Below are 20623 nucleotides of genomic sequence, written 5' to 3' on the forward strand. Positions count from 1 at the left end.
GTAAAACACTTGCATGCCAGTTAAATGGCAGCAAACGTCTAGTTCAACCCTTTAGTCTTGGCATTTGCATTTTTTCCCCACACTGCAGGACACCATCAGGAAAAAAAAAGAAAGAACTTGCATTTATATAGCGCCTTTGATGACCTCAGGACATCCCAAAGCGCTTTACAGCCAATGAAGTACTCTTTTGAAGTGTAGTCACTGTTGTAATGTAGGAAATGCAACAGTCAATTTGCACACAGCAAGCTCCCACAAATAGCAATGAGACAAATGACCAAATAATCTGTTTTTAGTAATGTTGATTGAGGGATATTGGCCAGGACACTGGGGATAACTCCCCTGCTCCTCTTCGCAATAGTGCCATGGGATCTTTTACATTCACCTGAGAGGGCCTCAGTTTAACGTCTCATCCGAAAGGTGGCACCTCCGACAATGCAGCACTCCCTCGGTACTGCACTGGAGTATCAGCCGAGATTTTTGTGCTCAAGTCTTTGGAGTGGGACCCACAACCTTCTGACTCAGAGGCGAGAGTGCTACCCACTGAGCCACAGCTGACAAAAAAGTAGCAAAGAATACAACTAAATCAAGAAGTAGAAGCTAGGTGACGCATAGCTTGGGCTTTAAAGCCTGCAGTCTGTAGGACAAAGAGGAGATCGAGAGGGTTTGAGTATTCAGGCCCAGGTAACAGATAAGTTATAGTTGAAGACAATGTAAATAGTCCGGATTTCACCACTGTGAGGATTTTGGGATGGAATATTTAGAGCTTAGGAGCAAGAAAGGAGATCCGGAACAGCAATGATCATAGTAATTCCAATAAAACGGAGGAAAGCAAGATAAGTTGTGACTGTGGGAGAGGTTGGCGTCTAGAACTGAGGAAAGGATCGCTGATCAGGTGACAATTATTTTCTTGTATCCTGTCCAAGTGTGTAAGACATGTGCTAGAACTCTTCCCGCACTCCCAGACAATCTGGCAGTGCTCAGATCACTACAGCTTTTATAGGAATTTAAGGGTTGTTGAAAGGAAAAGTTTCGTTTTTGGCATAAAACAGGAAATTAATCTTCTTTGAGGCACCAGTACAGGCAGTTTGAGCTCCCAGCTATGTCTAACTTTGGAATTATAACAATAACTTGATGAATACAGGATGAGGAGACTTTACACATTGACTTTGGTCATGATATTGTACGACTGGAAATTCCAGAGTCTTCAGACTGTGGTGAACCTGCAGTAGATTTGCTCATGGCTATAGTTTAATGCATCAGTGCTTCACTGCCTCAAAAACCATCAACCAAAGGGAAATCCTGCCTAAGCTATATACGGCACAAAGAAGAGTAAATTATCATTGTTTCCTAAACTCTAAACACAGTAAAGTTTCCTAGTCACACGTGATGGATATTGACAGGAACCTACACATTCTATTGATCTTAAGCTTTGTGTTTCTTGTGAACAGGTTACAGAGGTCAGAAAGGTGAAAGAGGCGTACCTGGCATCGAAATCCCTGGTGATATTGGTCCACGTGGTCCTCCAGGTATGAAGTAGCACTTAAGTTAAACCTTTAGTGTCTCGTTTTCTAATTTTCCTTCAATCCTGAAAGTACTGACCTTTGGTGGGGAACAGATACATGGGTTTCTGAAGCTCTTCAGTGCAATGTCCACTGCTTAGATATCCACACAGTCATGATTTGTCCATACATGCACTGTCTGCTTCAACTGGGCAAACCAGGTGTCATCACTCTCCACCTGCCTGTGAAAATTGAAATGATATTGTCGGGTGATAGTTGGCTGCTCATTTCCCAGTCCTTCCCAAATCATCACTCCACAGCAGCCTGACCAATGAACTGGCAAAGATCTTTTTACCATAAGAACCTCTCACACACCAGTTGTAACCTTCCCCTATCCAAACCTCTCCGACTCTATGGAACAGGAATGACCCCTGTGAAAAGCAGACCTGGTCACACATGGTAAAGTTTGTCTAGGCAAACCTAATGAGTTTCTACATACATTAACACGCCTGAATTGAGAAGATCCAGTTTGCGGTTTACTGATTGTCCTGACACATTACAGTTACTGTTCCTTGCTTAAGGGGCCTTTCTTCATGCATGAGCCGAGACACTGGGCTGGATTTTCCTCATTTCGCACCCCCCCCCCCCCCCCACCCCAATTTTGGGTATGCCTGGAGCAGCCAGTGGAGTAAAATCGTAAGTTTGAGAGCCATCACCACCTCATATTACTCTGCTGTTAAATGGAGTGAAGAGAATGTAGGGCCTGCTTGGGGTGGGTTATAGGTGCGCTCCATCTCTGAAAATCATAGGGAACAGCTAATTTTGTATATATTTACAGTAGATAGCTCTGTGACGCACCTTGGGATTTTTTCTATGTAAAGGCACTAATTAAAGCAAATTGTTGTTGTGGAAACAAATGTAGATAAAAGGGAACGGTAGCATATTGGTTATGTTGCTGGTCTAGTAATCCAGAGACATGAGTTCAAATCCCATTCAGGGGAATTTAAATTCAATTAAATAAATCTGGAATTTAAAAAAAAGCCAGTATCAGTGATGAAACTACTGGATAGTTGTAAAAACCCATCTGGTTCACTAATGTCCTTTAGAGGAAGAAAATCTGCCGTCCTTACTCGGTCTGGCCTGTATGTGACTTCAGACCCACAGCAATGTGGCTGACTCTTAACCTGCCCTCTGAAATCGCCCAGCAAGCCACTCAGCTGTTCAAGGGCAATTACAGATGGGCAATAAATGCTGGCCTTGCCAGTGATGCCCACATCATGTGAATGAATAACAAAAATAATGATTTACGGTTAAAAAGGAAATGGCACCATTGGGGAAGGTTTCCACTGGGACGATATTTGCTGGGGAATGTATCCATCACAAAATATTTCTATTTGCTATTGGGGAAGGCCACTATTGGGGAAGGTCACTATTGGGGAAGGGTACCTATTGGGGAAGGTCACTATTGGGAAGAGTGACTACTGGAGAAGCTCATTATTGGGGAAGGTCAATATTGGGGAAGGTCACTATTGTGGATGGTCAATATTGAAGGTCACTATTGGGGAAGCTCACTATTGGAGAAGGTCAATATTGGGAAAAGTGATTATTGGGGAAGGTCACTATTGGGGAAGGTCGCTATTGGGGAAGGTCACTATTGAGGAAGGTCACTATTGGGGAAGTCACTACTGAAGGTCACTATTGGGGAAGCTCACTATTGATGAAGGTCACTGTTGAGGAACAGCACTATTGGGGAAGTCACTAATGAAGGTCACTATTGGCAAAGGTCACAATTGGCGAAGGTCACTATTGAGGAAGTCACTATTGAAGGTCACTATTGGGGAAGGTCACTATTGAGAATGGTCACTATTGGGGAAGGTCACTATTGAGAAAGGGCATTATTGGGGAAGGTCACTATTGAGGAAGGTCACTATTGGGGAAGGTCACTATTGAGGAAGGTCACTTGAGGAAGGCCACTATTGGGGAAGATCACTATTGAGGAAGGTCACTATTGAGGAAGATCACTATTGAGGAAGGTCACTATTGGGCAGGTCACTACTGCAGAAGGTCACTATTGAAGGACACTATTGGGGAAGGTCACTATTGGGGAAGTCACTACTGAAGGTCACTATTGGGGAAGCTCACTATTGATGAAGGTCACTGTTGAGGAACAGCACTATTGGGGAAGTCACTAATGAAGGTCACTATTGGCAAAGGTCACAATTGGCGAAGGTCACTATTGAGGAAGTCACTATTGAAGGTCACTATTGGGGAAGGTCACTATTGAGAATGGTCACTATTGGGGAAGGTCACTATTGAGAAAGGGCATTATTGGGGAAGGTCACTATTGAGGAAGGTCACTATTGGGGAAGGTCACTATTGAGGAAGGTCACTTGAGGAAGGCCACTATTGGGGAAGATCACTATTGAGGAAGGTCACTATTGAGGAAGATCACTATTGAGGAAGGTCACTATTGGGCAGGTCACTACTGCAGAAGGTCACTATTGAAGGACACTATTGGGGAAGGTCACTGTTGAGAAAGGTCACTATTGGGGAAAGTCACTATTGGGGAAGGTCACTATTGGAGAAGGTCACTATTGGGGAAGTTCACTATTGGGGATGGTCAGTGACATGAATCAGTCATTCATGAAAGAAAGACTTATGAAATAATACTGATCGGCCTATGGGTGGCGCTGTCCAGGGAGAGTATAAATACTCGGGCACGGGCCCAGCTTGCGCAGGACATTCTTAACAGGAACTAGTGAAGGACACAACTAGACCTCCATGTTGTAAAACAGTTGATTAAAGCTTTGTTTAATGCTTAGACCAAGTGCCTGGTAGTTTTCTTACATCAGTCAGTATTGAGAATGGTCACTATTGGGAAAGATCACTATTGGGGATGGTTAGTATTGAGAATGGTCACTATTGGAGAAAAGTCACTATTGGGAAGGTCAATATTGGGAAAGGTGATTATTGGGGGAAGGTCACTACTGGGGAAGGTCACTATTGAAGGTCACTATTGTGGAAGGTCACTATTGGGGATGGTCAGTATTGAGAATGGTCACTATTGGAGAAATGTCACTATTGGGAAGGTCAATATTGGGAAAGGTGATTATTGGGGAAGGTCATTATTGAGGAAGGTCACTATTGAGGAAGGTCACTGTTGAGGAAGGTCACTATTGAAGGTCAATATTGGGGAAGGTCACTATTGGGGAAGGTCACTATTGGGGAAGGTCACTATTGGGGAAGGTCACTATGGAAGGTCACTATTGGGGAAGATCACTATTGGGGAAGGTCACTATTGGGATAGGTCACTGTTGATGAAGGTCACTATTGGGGAAGCTCACTATTGGGGAAGCTCACTAATGGGGAAGCTCACTATTGATGAACGTCACTTGAGCAATGGCACTATTGGGGAAGATCACTATTGAGAAAGGTAACTATTGGGGAGGGTCACTATTGGGGAAGTTCACTTTTGGAGAAGCTTACTATTGTGGAATGTCACTATTGTGGAAGGTCACTATTGAAGGTCATTATTGTCGATGGTCATTATTGGGGAAAGTCTCTATTGGGACAGTCACTATTGGGGAAGGTCACTATTGGGGAAGGTCACTGATGGGGACGGTCATGATTGGGGAAGGTCACAATTGGGGTAGGTCACTATTGGGGTAGGTCACTATTGGGGAAGGTCACGATTGGGGAAGGTCACTATTGGGGAAGGTCATGATTGGGGACGGTCACTATTGGGGAAGTTCAACAATTGAGAAGGTCGGAATTGGGGAAGGTCTCCATTGAAGAAGGTCACTATGGGGAAGGTCAATATTGAACATAGAAACATAGAAATATAGAAGATAGGAGCATGAGTAGGCCATTCGGCCCCTCGAGCCTGCTCCGCCATTCAATGCGATCATGGCTGATCATCCACATTCAGTACCCTGTCCCTGCTTTCTCCCCATACCCCTTGATCCCTTTAGCCTTAAAAAATATATCCAACTCCTTGAATATATTTAATGAATTGGCCTGTACTGCCTTCTGTGGTAGAGAATTCCACAGGTTCACCACTCTCTGGTGAAGAAATTCATCCTCATTTCTGTTCTAAATGGCTTACCCCTTATCCTTAGACTGTGACCCCTGGTTCTGGACTCCCCGACGATCGGGAACACCCTTCCTGCATCTAGTCTGTCCAGTCCTGTCAGAATATTATAAGTTTCAATGAGATCCCCTCTCATTCTTCTAAACTCCAGCAAGTATAAGCCCGATCGACCCAATCTCTCCTCATACGCCATTCCTTCCATTGAAGATAACTATTGAGGAAGGTGACTATTGAGGAAGGTGACTATTGGGGAAGGTCACAATTGGAGAAAGTCACTATTGGGGAAGGTCACTATTGGGGAAGGTCACTATTGGGGAAGGTCACTATTGGTTGGGTCACTATTGAGGAACATCACTATTAAGGAAGGTCACTATTGAGGCAGATCACTATTGGGGAAGGTCACTATTAGGGAAGGTCATTATTGGGGATGGTCGCTACTGAGGATCACTGTTGAAGGTCGCTATTGCAGAAGGCCACTATTAGCGAAGGTCACTATTGGGGAAGGTCACTATTGGGGAAGATCACTATTGGGGAAGGTGATTATTGAAAGTCAGTATTGGGGAAGATCACTATTGAGAAAGGTCACTATTGGGGAAGATCACTATTGGGGAAGATCACTATTGGGGAAGATCACTATAGGAAAAGGTGATTATTGAAGGTCAGTATTGGGAAAGGTCACTATTGGGGAAGGTCACTATTGAGGGAGGTCACTTTTGGGGATGGTCACTATTGGGGAAGGTCACTATTGAGTATGGTTACTATTGGAGAAAGGTCACTATTGGGGAAGGTCACACTTGGGGAAGGTAATTATTGGGCGAAGGTCACTATTGGGGATGGTCACTATTGAAGGTCACTATTGGGGAAGGTCGCTATTGGGGAAGGTCACGATTGAGAAAGGTCACTAATGGGGAAGGTCACTATTGGGGAAGGTCACTATTGGGGAAGGTCACTGTATGGAAAGGTCACTATTGAAGATCACTATTGGGGAAGGTCCCTACTGGGAAAGATGACTATTGGGGAAGGTCACTATTGGGGAAGGTCACTATTGAAGGTGACTATTGGGGGAGGTCATTATTGGGGAAGGTCACTATTGGGGAAGGTCACTATTGGGGATGGTCATGATTGGGGACGGTCATGATTAGGGACAGTCACTAGTGAGGAAGGTCACTATTGGAGAAGTTCACTATTGAGGAAGGTCGGAATTGGGGAAGGTCTCTATTGAAGAAGGTCACTATGGGGAAGGTCAATATTGAAGGTTACTATTGGGGAAGGCCATTATTGGGGAAGGTCACAATTGGAGAATACCACTATTGGGGACGGTCACTATTGGGGGAATGTCACTATTGGGGAAGGTCACTATTGGGGAAGGTCATTATTGGGGATGGTCGCTACCGTGGATCACTGTTGAAGGTCGCTATTGCGAAAGGTCACTATAAGCAAAGGTGAGTATTGGGGAAGGTCAGTATAGGGGAAGGTCAGCATTGGGGAAGGTCAGTATTGGGAAATGTTAGTATTGGGGAAGGTCAATATTGGGGAAGGTCAGTATTGGGGATGGTCACTATTGAGAAAGGTCATTAATGAGTGTGGTTACTATTGGAGAAAGGTCTCTATTGGGGAAGGTCACTATTGGGGAAGGTCACTATTGGGAAAGGTCACTATTGGGGAAGGTCACTATTGAAGGTCACTATTGGGGAAGGTCACTATTGGGGAAGGTCACTATTGGGGAAGGTCACTATATGGAAAAGTCACTATTGAAGGTCACTATTGGGGAAGGCCCCTCCTGGGGAAGGTCACTATTTGGATAGCTGAATTGGGGAAGGTCACTATTGAAGGTCACTAATTGGGGAGATCACTATTGGGAAAGGTGATTATTGGGGAAGATCAGTATTGGGTAGGTCACTATTGAAGAAGGTCACTATTGGGGAATGTCACTATTGGGGTGAATCACCATTGGGGAGGGTCACTATTGGGGAAGGTCACTATTGGTGAAGGTCAATACTGAGGAAGTTCACTATTCGGTAAGGTCACTATCCTGGGTTAGGTCACTATTGGGGGAACGTCACTATTAAGGAAGGTCACTATTGGGGCAGGTCATTATTGGGGCAGATCACTATTGAGGAAGTTCACTATTGGGGAAAATCACTATTGGGGAGGTTCACTATTGGGGAAGGTCACTAGAGAAGGTCACTAACGGGGAAGGTCACGATTCAGGAAGGTCACTATTGAGGAAGGTCACTTTTGGGAATGGTCACTATTGGGAAATGTCATTAATGAGTGTGGTTACTATTGGAGAAAGGTCTCTATTGGGGAAGGTCACTATTGGGGAAGGTCACTATTGGGAAAGGTCACTATTGGGGAAGGTCACTATTGAAGATCACCATTGGGGAAGGTCCCTACTGGGGAAGGTCACTATTTGGATAGGTGACTATTGGGGAAGGTCACTATTGAAGGTCACTAATTGGGGAGATCACTATTGGGAAAGGTGATTTTTGGGGAAGATCAGTATTGGGTAGGTCACTACTGGGGAAGGTCACTATTGAAGAAGGTCACTATTGGGGAATGTCACTATTGAAGGTCACTTTTGGGGAAGCTCACTATTGATGAAGGTCACTATTGAGGAGCGCACTATTGGGGAAGTCACTATTGGAGAAGATTACTATTGGGGAAGCTCACTATTGATGAAGGTCACTATTGAGGAGCAGCACTATTGGGGAAGTCACTATTGGAGAAGGTAACTATTGGGGAAGGTCACTATTGGGAGGGTCACTATTGTGGAAGCTCACTGTTGTGGAAGCTCACTATTCTGGAAGGCCCTTATTGGCAAAGGTCACTATTGAGGAAGGTCACTATTGGGGAAGGTCACTATTGAGGAAGGTCACTATTGAGGAAGGTCGGAATTGGGGAAGGTCACTATTGAAGAAGGTCACTATGGGGAAGGTCAATATTGAAGGTTACTATTGGGGAAGTTCATTATTAAGCAAGGTCACAATTGGAGAGAATGTCACTATTGGGGTGAATCACCATTGGGGAGGGTCACTATTGGGGAAGGTCACTATTGGTGAAGGTCAATACTGAGGAAGTTCACTATTAGGTAAGGTCACTATCCTGGGTTAGGTCACTATTGGGGGAACGTCACTATTAAGGAAGGTCACTATTGGGGCAGGTCATTATTGGGGCAGATCACTATTGAGGAAGTTCACTATTGGGGAAATTCACTATTGGGGAGGTTCACTATTGGGGAAGGTCACTAGAGAAGGTCACTATCAGGGAAGTTCACTATGCAGGAAGGTCCCTATTGAGGAAGGTCACTTTTGGGAATGGTCTCTATTGGGAAATGTCATTAGTGAGTGTGGTTACTATTGGAGAAAGGTCTCTATTGGGGAAGGTCACTATTGGGGAAGGTCACTATTGGGGAAGGTCACTATTGAGGGTCACTATTGGGGAAGGTCCCTACTGGGGAAGGTCACTATTTGGATAGGTGACTATTGGGGAAGGTCACCATTGAAGGTCACTAATTGGGGAGATCACTATTGGGAAAGGTGATTATTGGGGAAGATCAGTATTGGGTAGGTCACTACTGGGGAAGGCCACTATTGAAGTAGATTACTATTGGGGAATGTCATTATTGAAGGTCACTATTGGGGAAGCTCACTATTGATGAAGGTCACTATTGAGGAACACACTATTGGGGTAGTCATTATTGGAATAGATCACTATTGGGGAAGCTCACTATTGATGACGGTCACTATTGAGGAACAGCACTATTGGGGAAGTCACTATTGGAGAAGGTAACTTGGGGAAGGTCACTATTGGGAGGGTCACTATTGTGGAAGCTCACTATTGTGGAAGGTCAATATTGTGGAAGGTCACTATTGGCAAAGGTCACTATTGAGGAAGGTCACTATTGAGGAAGGTCGGAATTGGGGAAGGTCACTATTGAAGAAGGTCACTATGGGGAAGGTCAATATTGAAGGTTACTATTGGGGAAGGTCATTATTGAGCACGGTCACTATTGGGGGAATGTCACTATTAAGGAAGGTCACTATTGGGGCAGGTCATTAATGGGGCAGATCACTATTGAGGAAGTTCACTATTGGGGAAATTCACTATTGGGGAGGTTCACTATTGGGGAAGGTCACTAGAGAAGGTCACTATCGGGGAAGGTCACTATTCAGGAAGGTCATGATTGGCGAAGGTCACTATTGAGGAAGGACACTATTGGTGAAGGTCACTAATTGTGAAGGCCGCTATTGGGGAAGGTTACTATTCAAGGTCACTATTGGAGAAAGGTCACTACTGGGGAAGGTCACTATTCAAGGTCACTATTGGAGAAGGTCACTACTGGGGAAGTTCACTATTCAAGGTCACTATTGGGGAAGGTCACTATTGGGGAAGAACACTATTGGGGAAGGTCACTATTGAAGGTCACTATTGGGGAAGGTCACTATTGGGGAAGGTCACTATTGAGGAAGGTCACTATTGAGGAAGGTCACTATTGAAGGTCACTATTGCTTAAGGTCACTATTGTGGAAGGTCATGATTGGGGAAGTCAGTATTGAGGAAGGTCGGAGTTGGGGAAGTTCACTATTGAAGAAGGTCACTATGGGGAAGGTCAATATTGAAGGTTACTATTGGGCAAGGTCATTATTGAGCAAGGTCACAATTGGAAAGAATGTCACTATTGGGGTGAGTCACCATTGGGGAGGGTCACTATTGGCGAAGGTCAATACTTAGGAAGTTCACTATTAGGGAAGGTCACTATCCTGGGTTAGGTCACTATTGGGGGAACGTCACTATTAAGGAAGGTCACTATTGGGGCAGCTTATTATTGGGGCAGATCACTATTGAGGAAGTTCACTATTGGGGAAATTCACTATTGGGGAGGTTCACTATCAGGGAAGGTCACTATTCAGGAAGGTCATGATTGGCGAAGGTCACTGTTGAGGAAGGACACTATTGGTGAAGGTCGCTATTGGGGAAGGTCACTACTGGGGAAGTTCACTATTCAAGGTCACTATTGGGGAAGGTCACTATTGGGGAAGAACACTATTGGGGAAGGTCACTATTGAAGGTCACTATTAGGGAAGATCACTATTGAAGGTCACTATTGGGGAAGGTCACTATTGAGGAAGGTCAGTATTGAGGAAGATCACGATTGAAGGTCACTATTGATTAAGGTCACTATTGTGGATGGTCACAATTGGGGAATTCACTATTGGGGAAAGTCACTATTGGGGCAGGTCACTATTGTGGAAGGTCACTATTGTGGAAGGTCACTATTGGGAAGGTCACTATTGGGGAAATTCAATATTGAGGAAGATCACTATTGAGGAAGGTCACTATTGAGGAAGGTCACTATAGGGGAAGGTCACTATCGATTAATGTCACTATCAATTAAGGTCACTATCAATTAAGGTCACTATCGGGGAAGGTCACTATTGGGGAAAGTCATGATTGGGTAAGGTCACTATTGAAGGTCACTATTGGGGAATTCACTATTGGGGATATCACTATTTAGGATGGTCACTATTGGCGAAGTTCACTATTGAAGGGCACTATTGAGGAATGTTATTATTAAGGAAGGTCTTATCTATGCCGTGTATGCAGCAATATTACCAATATATTATTGACAAATGGAATTATGATTTAGTTACACATTCCACAAAGAAAAAATCTCCCCCTACCAAATATCTACACGCACAAGAGTCATTCTGATTTCCTAGTCATTCTCATTTTAAAGATCACTTATAATTTTAAAATTCCTGTGTTGCCTCTCTCAACAACAACAACAACAACTTGTATTTATGTAGCGCCTTTAACGTAGTAAAACATCTCATGGCACTGCACAGGAGTATTATAAGACAAAAAATTTGACACCGAGCCACATAAGGAAAAGTTAGGGCAGGTGATCAAACGCTTAGTCAAAGAGGTAGATTTTAAGGAGCGAAAGAGAGGCGGAGAGGTTTCGGCAGGGAATTCGAGCTTAGGACCTAGGCAACAGAAGGCACGGCCACCAATGATTGAGTGATTATAATCAGGGATGCTCAGGAGGGCAGAATTAGAGGAGCGCAGATATCTCAGGGCGGGGGTGGTTGTGGGGCTGAAGGAGATTACAGAGATAGGGAGGGGCGAGGCCATGGAGGGATTTGAAAACAAGGAGGAGAATTTTGAAACCGAGGCGTTGCTTAACCGGGAGCCAATGTAGATCAGCGAGCACAGGGGTGATGGGCGAACGGGACTTGGTGCGAGTTAGGACACAGGCAGCCGAGTTTTGGATGACCTCAAGTTTACATAGGGTAGAATGTGGGAGCCTGGAATGCATTAGAATAGTCAAGTCTAGAGGTAACAAAGGCATGGATGAGGGTTTCAGCAGCGGATGAGCTGAGGGAAGGGCGGAGATGGGTGATGTTACGGAGGTGGAAATAGGTGGTCTTTGTTATGCTGCGGATATGTGGTCGGAAGCTCATTTCAGGGCAAATATGACCAAGGTCGCGAACAGTGTGGTTCAGCCTCAGACAGATGTTAGGGAGAGGGATGGAGTCAGTGCCTAGGGAACGGAGTTTGTGGTGGGGACCGAAAACAATGGCTTCGGTCTTCCCAATATTTAATTGGAGAAAATTTCTGCTCATCCAGAACTGTATGTCGGACAAGCAGTCTGACAATTTAGAGACCATGGAGGGGTCGAGAGAAGTGGTAGTGAGGTAGGGCTGGGTGCCGTCAGCATACATGTGAAAACTGACACTGTGTTTTCGGATGATGTCGCCAAGGGGCAACATGTAGATGGGAAATAGGAGGGATCCAAGGATAGATCCTTGGGGGACACCAGAGGTAACGATGCGGGAGTGGGAAGAGAAGCCATTGCAGGTGATTCTCTGGCTACGATTAGATAGATAAGAATGAAACCAGGTGAGTGTAGTCCCACCCAGTTGGATGATGGTGGAGAGGTATTGGAGAAGATGGACAACTAATAGAGGCAGCAGAGTCTGTTTAATTAATCTGAATGTGAACAAATATTACACTTCTTTAAACCTAACATGTAAATTTTAGAAATCAGAATGAATCCTTTCTACTTTTACTCTATTTCTAATTATGTTTGTTCATTCTATTTATTCAAAACTTATTTTTATAAGTTTACTGTTTTCTCTTACCTTTCTTCTTCTGGTTTCCTGCTCCCACGGACCATTTTAATGGTCGGTTCACATTCTATTGTAAGAAAGGATTTTTTTTTTTAATTGGCTTAAAGGCAGAGTTAAAGGCTGGTTTGCCAACTGCTCAACAGATTCTGGGACTGAAACAGTCACATCGTAGGGGCCCAGATTTTGCAGTCAACAGTGAATGAATGGTGCTCGACGTTCATTACAGTTGAACTTGCTCATAGACTTTCTGTGGGATTTCACACTGGAACTTGCAGTAATTAAAAAGCCAAACAGCGCAGCGCCCTCTACAGAGGATCTGGGACCTGTGTGAACAGGACAAGTAGCTGTGTATCTCCTTAACCAATCAGATTGAAGAATCCTTACTGAGACACGCAGTGGGAAATTTTAACCAAAACAAACGGTGGGTTTGGGTCGTGTGGGAAGTTAAAGTGTTAAAAATGTGACTCCTGACCTGATCCCGCCTCCAATCCTCCCTCTTCTGGTTTTAACGGAGGTGGGACGGTGGCAGGGGGGAGGGCGGTGGGTGGCGGGCAGCCGACCCACTGCTAGGAAGCGGGTCATCTATTAAAATATTGTAATGAGGCTAAAAGCCGCTTTAACCTTCATTTTGAATTCAACTTTAGCTGGTCGGTATTAAGTCTGTGTGTTATATTGAGAATTACTACACAGACCACAAGAGTAAAATTTAACAGGTCTTTACTAGTCGAAGGTCAGGGCGGAACTGCCCAATAAATCATTACACAGCACTTATATACTGGTGTGGTCACCACCGGTATTACAGTATACAGCAGCCAAGATAAAGTAGTGCAACCCTTAAAATAGTTCTCTTAAAGGTGTAACGGTTACATACACTACAGTCGGGTTTTGCACGCCTCGTGAAACCCGCCAGCTAAAGCAAGGTTAGGATTGTTGGCCAACCCCAGCCTCCACGTACCTCCTGGATCCAGGATCCCTGCCCAACTCACCCCCCCTCCCCCCACCCCCACGATCGGAGACACCCCCACGAAGCCACTGATCTACCTCCAGGCCTCCCCACCTCTGGCCTCCACCCCCCGCTACTCCGGTCCTCCCAGTGCTGCTCCTCGGCCCCGATCCTCACCCACTCCCCCCCCCCCCCCACCCCCAACCCCATGCTGTTCCTCCGGCCCCCGATCCCTTCTGACCTGCCCCCCTACCTTTGCTGCTCCACCAGCCCCCAATCCTATCAGAACCCCCCTCCTGCCCGTGCTGCTCCTGGGCCCCGATCCTCACTCGACATCCCCCCCCCCATGGTGCTCCAGCAGCCCCCAATCCTTTCAGAGTCCCCCTCCTGCCCGTGCTTCTTCTGGGGCCCGATCCTCACCCAACACCCCCTCCCCAATGGTGCTCCACCAGCCCCCAATCCTTTCAGACCCCCCCCCAGCTCCTTCAGCTGGCCCACAATCGCGATATTCTGGACCCCCCACACCCCCCCCACAACCCCCCCACCCCCAGCTCGATGTTCAGTGCTAGAGAGGTTATTTGGCAGTAATTAAGACTTATCACACCATTAAAAATTCACTTACACTTGAATGGATAACCCCTAACATGTTTAGTGGGTATCTATTGGGTAAGTACAGCAACTTCACACCCTTCATGTGTTTGAATGTTGAGTCTCTCGGTGAGGTACCGCTATAGCAAAGCTTCTGGAGGAGCAGGGCATCTCCGACAGCAACTTCCTGATTTCTGTGTTTAACTGCGCATGTGTGGACGCCAGTAGTTGCTGATAGCCTCACCATTATTTCTACTGCAAAATCCGGGCCATACAGCCCAGAAGGGTCGGTGCCCCTCGCAACCTGATCAGCAAAGTGATTCACAACATTGACTGTCAAAGAATTTCAAATTACTTTTTCAATCGGAATAGCTTTATCTGCCCAGTGGTTTAACTCACAAACTCTGACAAAGTATGTGACCGTTCATCTGACTTAGCTCCCTTGTGTGTTTCAGGTTTGCCAGGATTGGGAATCATCGGTCCTCCAGGTTCACAGGGCAACATAGGTCCTCCTGGACAAGATGGAAGATGTGACCCTGCAGACTGTCTCTTTCCCGCAAGCTTTCCACAACCACCCACACAAGGCTAAAAGTCCAGCTTTTAATCAGAAACTACTTCATGTGTAGCAGTTTTTGAACTGTTTTAATTAACACACTTTACAGTTTAGTGGAGGCCACAGCAGCACAGGTACCCAGACCCTTTCTTTGCAATTTGCAAAGCTGTACGGGTAGTTTCCTGTATGCAGGTCAAGTGCAAACCAATCCACATTCAGAACAAGGTCTTGCTGTGCTCCAATCTGACTGCTGATGTTACATTTACAATTTAATTGAAAAACTGTTGTGTCGAGCATGAGGCACAGCAGTTACAGTAGATTTTTACATTTACAAATCTGGCTGATAGACTTGTTCTCTGATTCTGTTACTTGAATTGTCCTTGAATATATTGAATACATATTTCCCATATAACGTGGGGATCTGTTTGGTAAATAGGTTTTGAAAATATTTCAGCTCCTTTCAGTATGTTTCAACAAGAAATATATGATTTCAACTGGGTGATAGCTGTTTGCAATAAACATCTACCCCCTATCTCATTCCATACATTACTACTAACATTTATAAAATCATAGAATGATACAGCACAGAAGGAGGCCGTTTGGCCCATCGTGCCTGTGCCGGCTCTTTGAAAGAGCTAGCCAATTAGTCCCACTCCCCTGCTCTTTCCCCATAGCCCTGTCATTTTTCCCCTTCAAGTATTTATCCAATTCCATTTTGAAAGTTACCATTCAATCTGCTACCAACACTGTTAAAAAATATTAATTATTCTTATATAAAATAAAAACAGAAAATGCTGGAAATACTCAGCAGGTCAGGCAGCATCTGTGGAGAGAGAAACAGAGTTAACGTTTCAGGTCGATGACCTTTTATCAGAACTAGTTTTTTTAAATTATTCTTATTATTGAAGTACATCAATAATCCTCTACCTAATGGCTACAGTTCTGCAGTTTCAAGTGACAAAATGGAGTCATCATAACATCAGAGATATGATTTTTTATCATCAATAACCTTTCTCTGCAGTTATTGTACCTTTAGTTTAATTCATTACAAGGTGATGTTAAGGACTAAACAATCTCCTGAATTTTCTGATTCATTTGTTTCCATGGATAATGTTTTGTAAAGATTTGTATCTGTGAACCAGCCAATGGATTGTTGTTGTTAACAGACATTACACAGTGACCTATGTGATTTTGCTGCTGGTCAGGCATATTGCATGTCTGTTTAATAGCTCCACCTCAGGACCTTTGTTTTAAAGGACTGCCCATTGCGAAGCGCCTCGAAAGAATTTAATAATGAAATTGTGTGACGACGTACTTGTGTAATTTTATTTCCTCTCCGTTTTAATAGTGAATGCTTCAAACGGCAAAGAGAATCATTTAAACAGAAAAAAAGCAAGAAGTCCTTATTTTTGAAAGATATGCGAGCTTAACATTATTGTTGTTTAACTCACCAGACGTGTAATGCACAAGCACTGATAGGGCCAGTGTGTGTGGTGGCAACATTTAATATGAATTGTGTGGAACAAAGACTATTCCAAATGGAGCTCTGTGTATATTTTGAGTTTTTAATTTATCCATAGCAAAATTTAATTAGCTTACTGCCAGGAACCTCTGCTGCCAGCTTTTAAATACAGATGTCGATTTAATTCAAATGTGATTAAAACTGGTAGATCTTATTTTTTATAAATTGTAAAATTGCTATTATTTTATTTTTCATACTCATGTGATACATGTTATTTTCTATCTGAGTGCTGGATTGAGTTGGTGGAAAACGTACACAGTGTACTGTACTGTGATTGATTTTGCTTCAAATTTGTTGACTATGCCAGATATTTTTCCCCTTTAAATTTTGGTTTGTTTTTATATTAGCAGTTCACTTGAATGAGATGTATATGTTGTAATTTTTGAAAAAACTTTCTTATATGTTAGTTAAGGAGTGAACTTCATCCGCTGCTGTGTACTGGTGCCAATATTTTGTTTAAAGATATAGGAGTATATTTAATATGTATTGTTAGTAGAAGTACCTCATGAAAAGAGCATTCCATCCTGACTCTGTCTCTAAAGATAACTTTTTTGTTTGGGAATAAAAACAATGCACAATGGGTGAGACGGCATCTGAAAGATAAGTTTCTATTTAAAGTCAAATGTGCCATGATTGAGCAGAAGTCCCTTTGTAGAGCTAATCAAAACAAAGAAGGAAGAGAGAGCAGCAAATATAGGTCAAAAATGCAAATACATTAACTACATTTACCAAGAGGCAGCTAATATCTTCAATTTAAAATGCCTTAAAGAGACGTAAAGTGCAGTTTACTGTACAATGGTCACATCAGTCAGGCGTTGGATAGCTCGTTCAAAAAGCCACCACAGACACGATGGGCCGAATAGCCTCCCTCTGTACTGTCTGATTCAATGATTAGAAAGACAAAAATGTTTTACTCAACATGGCTCCAAAATGAAAGAGGAAAGTAGTAGATGTGAATGTGAGCATCCTGCAATTTTTAGTTCAGATTTCCAACATTAATGTTTTATTCTTTTTAATATTTTTCTTGGCTTTGTTAAGATTCCTGAAGTTCAAAGGTTGAAACAACTTGGAATCACCAATAATTTAATATTCACGAGCTTGCTTTAATTCATGCCCTTCTTCCTCCCTCCCCGTTCCAGTATTGATGCTGTCTGGCTCTAATACAATCCTTCTCCAGTATTGTTTTAAACCTGCACTAATGTCCTACAAAATGATGGATGCGGTGTGGTCAAGAGCACCTCTCCACAGGATTACTAGAGATGCTGTCATTTCGAATTGTCCTTTGATCATAGTAACACACTAATTGCTGCAAATCACTGATTTCAGGATTCAGGCTGGTAAATGCTCTTGTAAAAGCTTGCAGAAATATTCTACAATATTTGCTATTAATGTCATTTAATTATGCTTTTTTTTTCTGCAGTCATGAATATGGCTACACTCAGTCACTGGTTATAAAAGCAGAATGCATTTTGAAGATATACACTTACCCAGCAACAATTATGTTAAATTTGTGGATTGACTTTTCATTTCAAAGGACATAGCCAAACCTATATTTTGTTTAAATGCATGATTGCAAAGAGGAAGTAACGTTTAAGACTCGGGTCTATAGGTGATATAAAGGATGGTTGGATTGGTTGATGCGATTTCAAATCCTTCCTAACGAGACATTGTTCAATTTGTTTCAATGTTTTGTTTGCGGTTGATCTTGTCAACAAGACATTCAGCTGATTTCTACAGATACAAGTTTGGATATCAGCTCAGAACACAATGTCCTACCTCATTTGAGGGCTAGTGTTAATACGTGTTTATAGAATGTATTATTTATTTGCGTCATTAATTAGCTGGTATAATTTTCTTATTATTCTTAATGTAGTTATTCTCCACTCTAAGATGAATTAATCTGAACAATTCCCACAATGTTGTCTCATTAGGAAAGTCCATCATTTTTTTGTTTCCTTTCCAATTTTCTCCACTCCTCTCCCAAAGATGCTGGGGTCCAGAGTTGGTGGGGACCCTCCAGTACCTTGTCCAGGTGACTGTACTTTGTATTTGAGCCTAGATGAGGTTTAACAAGGGAGGATAGCTGAGCCTGACTCTGTCCTCACCCTACGTCCATGCACGCCTGGACACGTTCGACCAAGGGTCACTTGATAGCGACCAGGACTGGGGAATCCAGACTGATTTTGCTCCACCTTAGCCTTGGAGAACTGAAGCCAGTTGTACAGCCCAACTGCCGCCCTAGATGAGATCAGTAACTGACCAGGGATCAAACTGTTGACCCTTCTGGTTTCTGAGGCTCAGTACATCAGGCAGTATGACAGAGGAGAACCATCTTTTCGTTTCAGTGTTGTGAACTGGTAGGGATGTTGGGGCAGGTGGCGCTTTTATATCTACAAGAATTTCATGCTCTACATGTTTAGCCTCTGATGTAAACCAGTTATTGACTCATTTTCTTTACCTTGTTTAATTTAGTTTGTTTTAATGCAACTTGATGGAAGTTTTCAGTAATCTTATTTCTATCTTCTAATTTTCAATCAATTATGCATTTTTGTTTGAACTATTTTAAGTTCTGTACAACGTTCTAATAAAATATGTATTACGCTGCATTTGTGCTCATTCCTTAGTGAAGAATTTCTGTATTTATATATCTATATATATAAATCGGTCGATCTGTCATTCTGTCATTCTGTCTGTCATTCTGTCTGTCATCGCGTGTGCGTCTGGCGGGCTATGCGCTCGAAAGTTACAGGGCGTACCTACGCGCGCGTTACCTCCAAAGAAAGCTTACGCTTCCGAGACGGTTTTAAGTGTATTTACGTTTCGGCCGGGCTAAAATCGCGCCCGCGGTATCCCAAAAACCTTCAACATTCCGCTCATTAGCATCTCATTATCCGCTCATTAGCGACAGAGTGACCTCGAGGTCGACCAATCGTACGGTGGCTTGCTGCCGCGTGCGGCCGGGCCCTCCTACGGTCGAGTGACGGGACGATTGACCAATCCTACGCTTTGGTGACCTGACGGTCGACCAATCGGTGTGTGTGTGGCCGGGCCTTATCGTTCTGAACCGAGGTGAGTCGCCGCCATCTTGATTCCAAACTTTTCCTTTCTTTTTCCCGCTTTCTGCATCTTTAAAAAAAACGTTGCTTTTAAAACACATATTGTTTTTTAAAAAAATGATTTAGAAACGAATTAACTTATCTAATCTCATTAATTTTCCTACCTTTCCCCGTTTTTCCAGGTAGGCCTCGAAGCCTCGGCTTCTCCTCCGCACCCACGCCCGAGCTAGGCACCTCCCGGCCCCACTCGAAGGCTGGAGGGGCGGGCCTCAACCCAGCGCCGCTACCTTACTAAAGGGTGCGCGCGCAGCAGGAGCTGAGACACTGCGTCTCTCTCTGGCTCGTCTCGCACAGCCGCAATCGGCGGCCTTCACCTCGGGGGGGGGCGCGACCCTCGGGGGGGGCCGAGACCCTCGGGGGGGGGGCCGCGACCCTCGGGGGGCCCCCCGCCCCCCCACCCCCTCTCTTCCCCCTGCCCTCCCTTCCCCCCTTCCCCCCTCCCTCCCCCCGCCCTCCCTTCCCCCCCTCTCCCCCGCCCTCCCTTCCCCCCCTTCTCTCCCCTCCCCCCCTTCCCCCCGCCCTCCCTTCCCCCTCTCCCTTCCCCCCCACCCTCCCTCCCCCCCGCCCTCCCTTCCCCCCCCCCGCCCTCCCTCCCCCCCCCCCCCAGTCGCTCTCTCTCTCTCTCTTCCAACAACAACATGCCCTCGAAAAAGCCTCGGCACCACCGGGCACTTCAGCTAGTATATATATATATAGATAATAAACTTAAAGAATATAAGAGCATAGAGTGAAAAAAAGATTGTGGCAAAATGTTTTTTTTTTGCATTTTTGATTTGGATTCATTATTGGAAACAGCGTGTGAGGGGTTAAAAAAAATGACAGTCACACAGGATATTTCTCAAGGATAAAATATGCCTCAGAGGTAAGAGACACTGACCATAATCGTCATCACAGGGGGAATCTGAGTTGCTGATTGAATTAAATGGCCCCGATATTTCAGACTGCAGCATATGCCATTGTCAGAGAATGACTACCCCTTTAATATCGATAAGGGAAATGCAGCCTTTTGTTTCAGTAGATCTTCAAAGGATGTTGAACGATGTACCCTGTTCTGACTTTATACTGCTCGAGACTCTCCGAGGCGCAGAGTGTTTCATGTGCAGATGCGTTTCAGCCAGCAAAGAAAGTTCTGTGTTTATGCTTGTGTCAGTCAGCAAAGAAGCTGGGCCAGTTTAA

The 20623-nt window shown here is 44.3% G+C and overlaps 1 long non-coding RNA gene across 1 annotated transcript; it reads left to right on the top strand.

Moving 5' to 3' along the window:
• The first annotated feature begins 367 nt into the window (after nt 1-367).
• Nucleotides 368-18935, top strand: LOC147112379 (uncharacterized). The gene is made up of 2 exons (XR_015079488.1): nt 368-1526; nt 14712-18935. It is a non-coding gene; the product is annotated as an uncharacterized LOC147112379 (long non-coding RNA).
• The last annotated feature ends 1688 nt before the right edge of the window (nt 18936-20623 follow it).

Source organism: Somniosus microcephalus, chromosome 9 (assembly GCF_052327205.1).
Source record: "Somniosus microcephalus isolate GS21.2 chromosome 9, FLI_Smic_1.0, whole genome shotgun sequence".
Taxonomy (NCBI): Eukaryota; Metazoa; Chordata; class Chondrichthyes; order Squaliformes; family Somniosidae; genus Somniosus; species Somniosus microcephalus.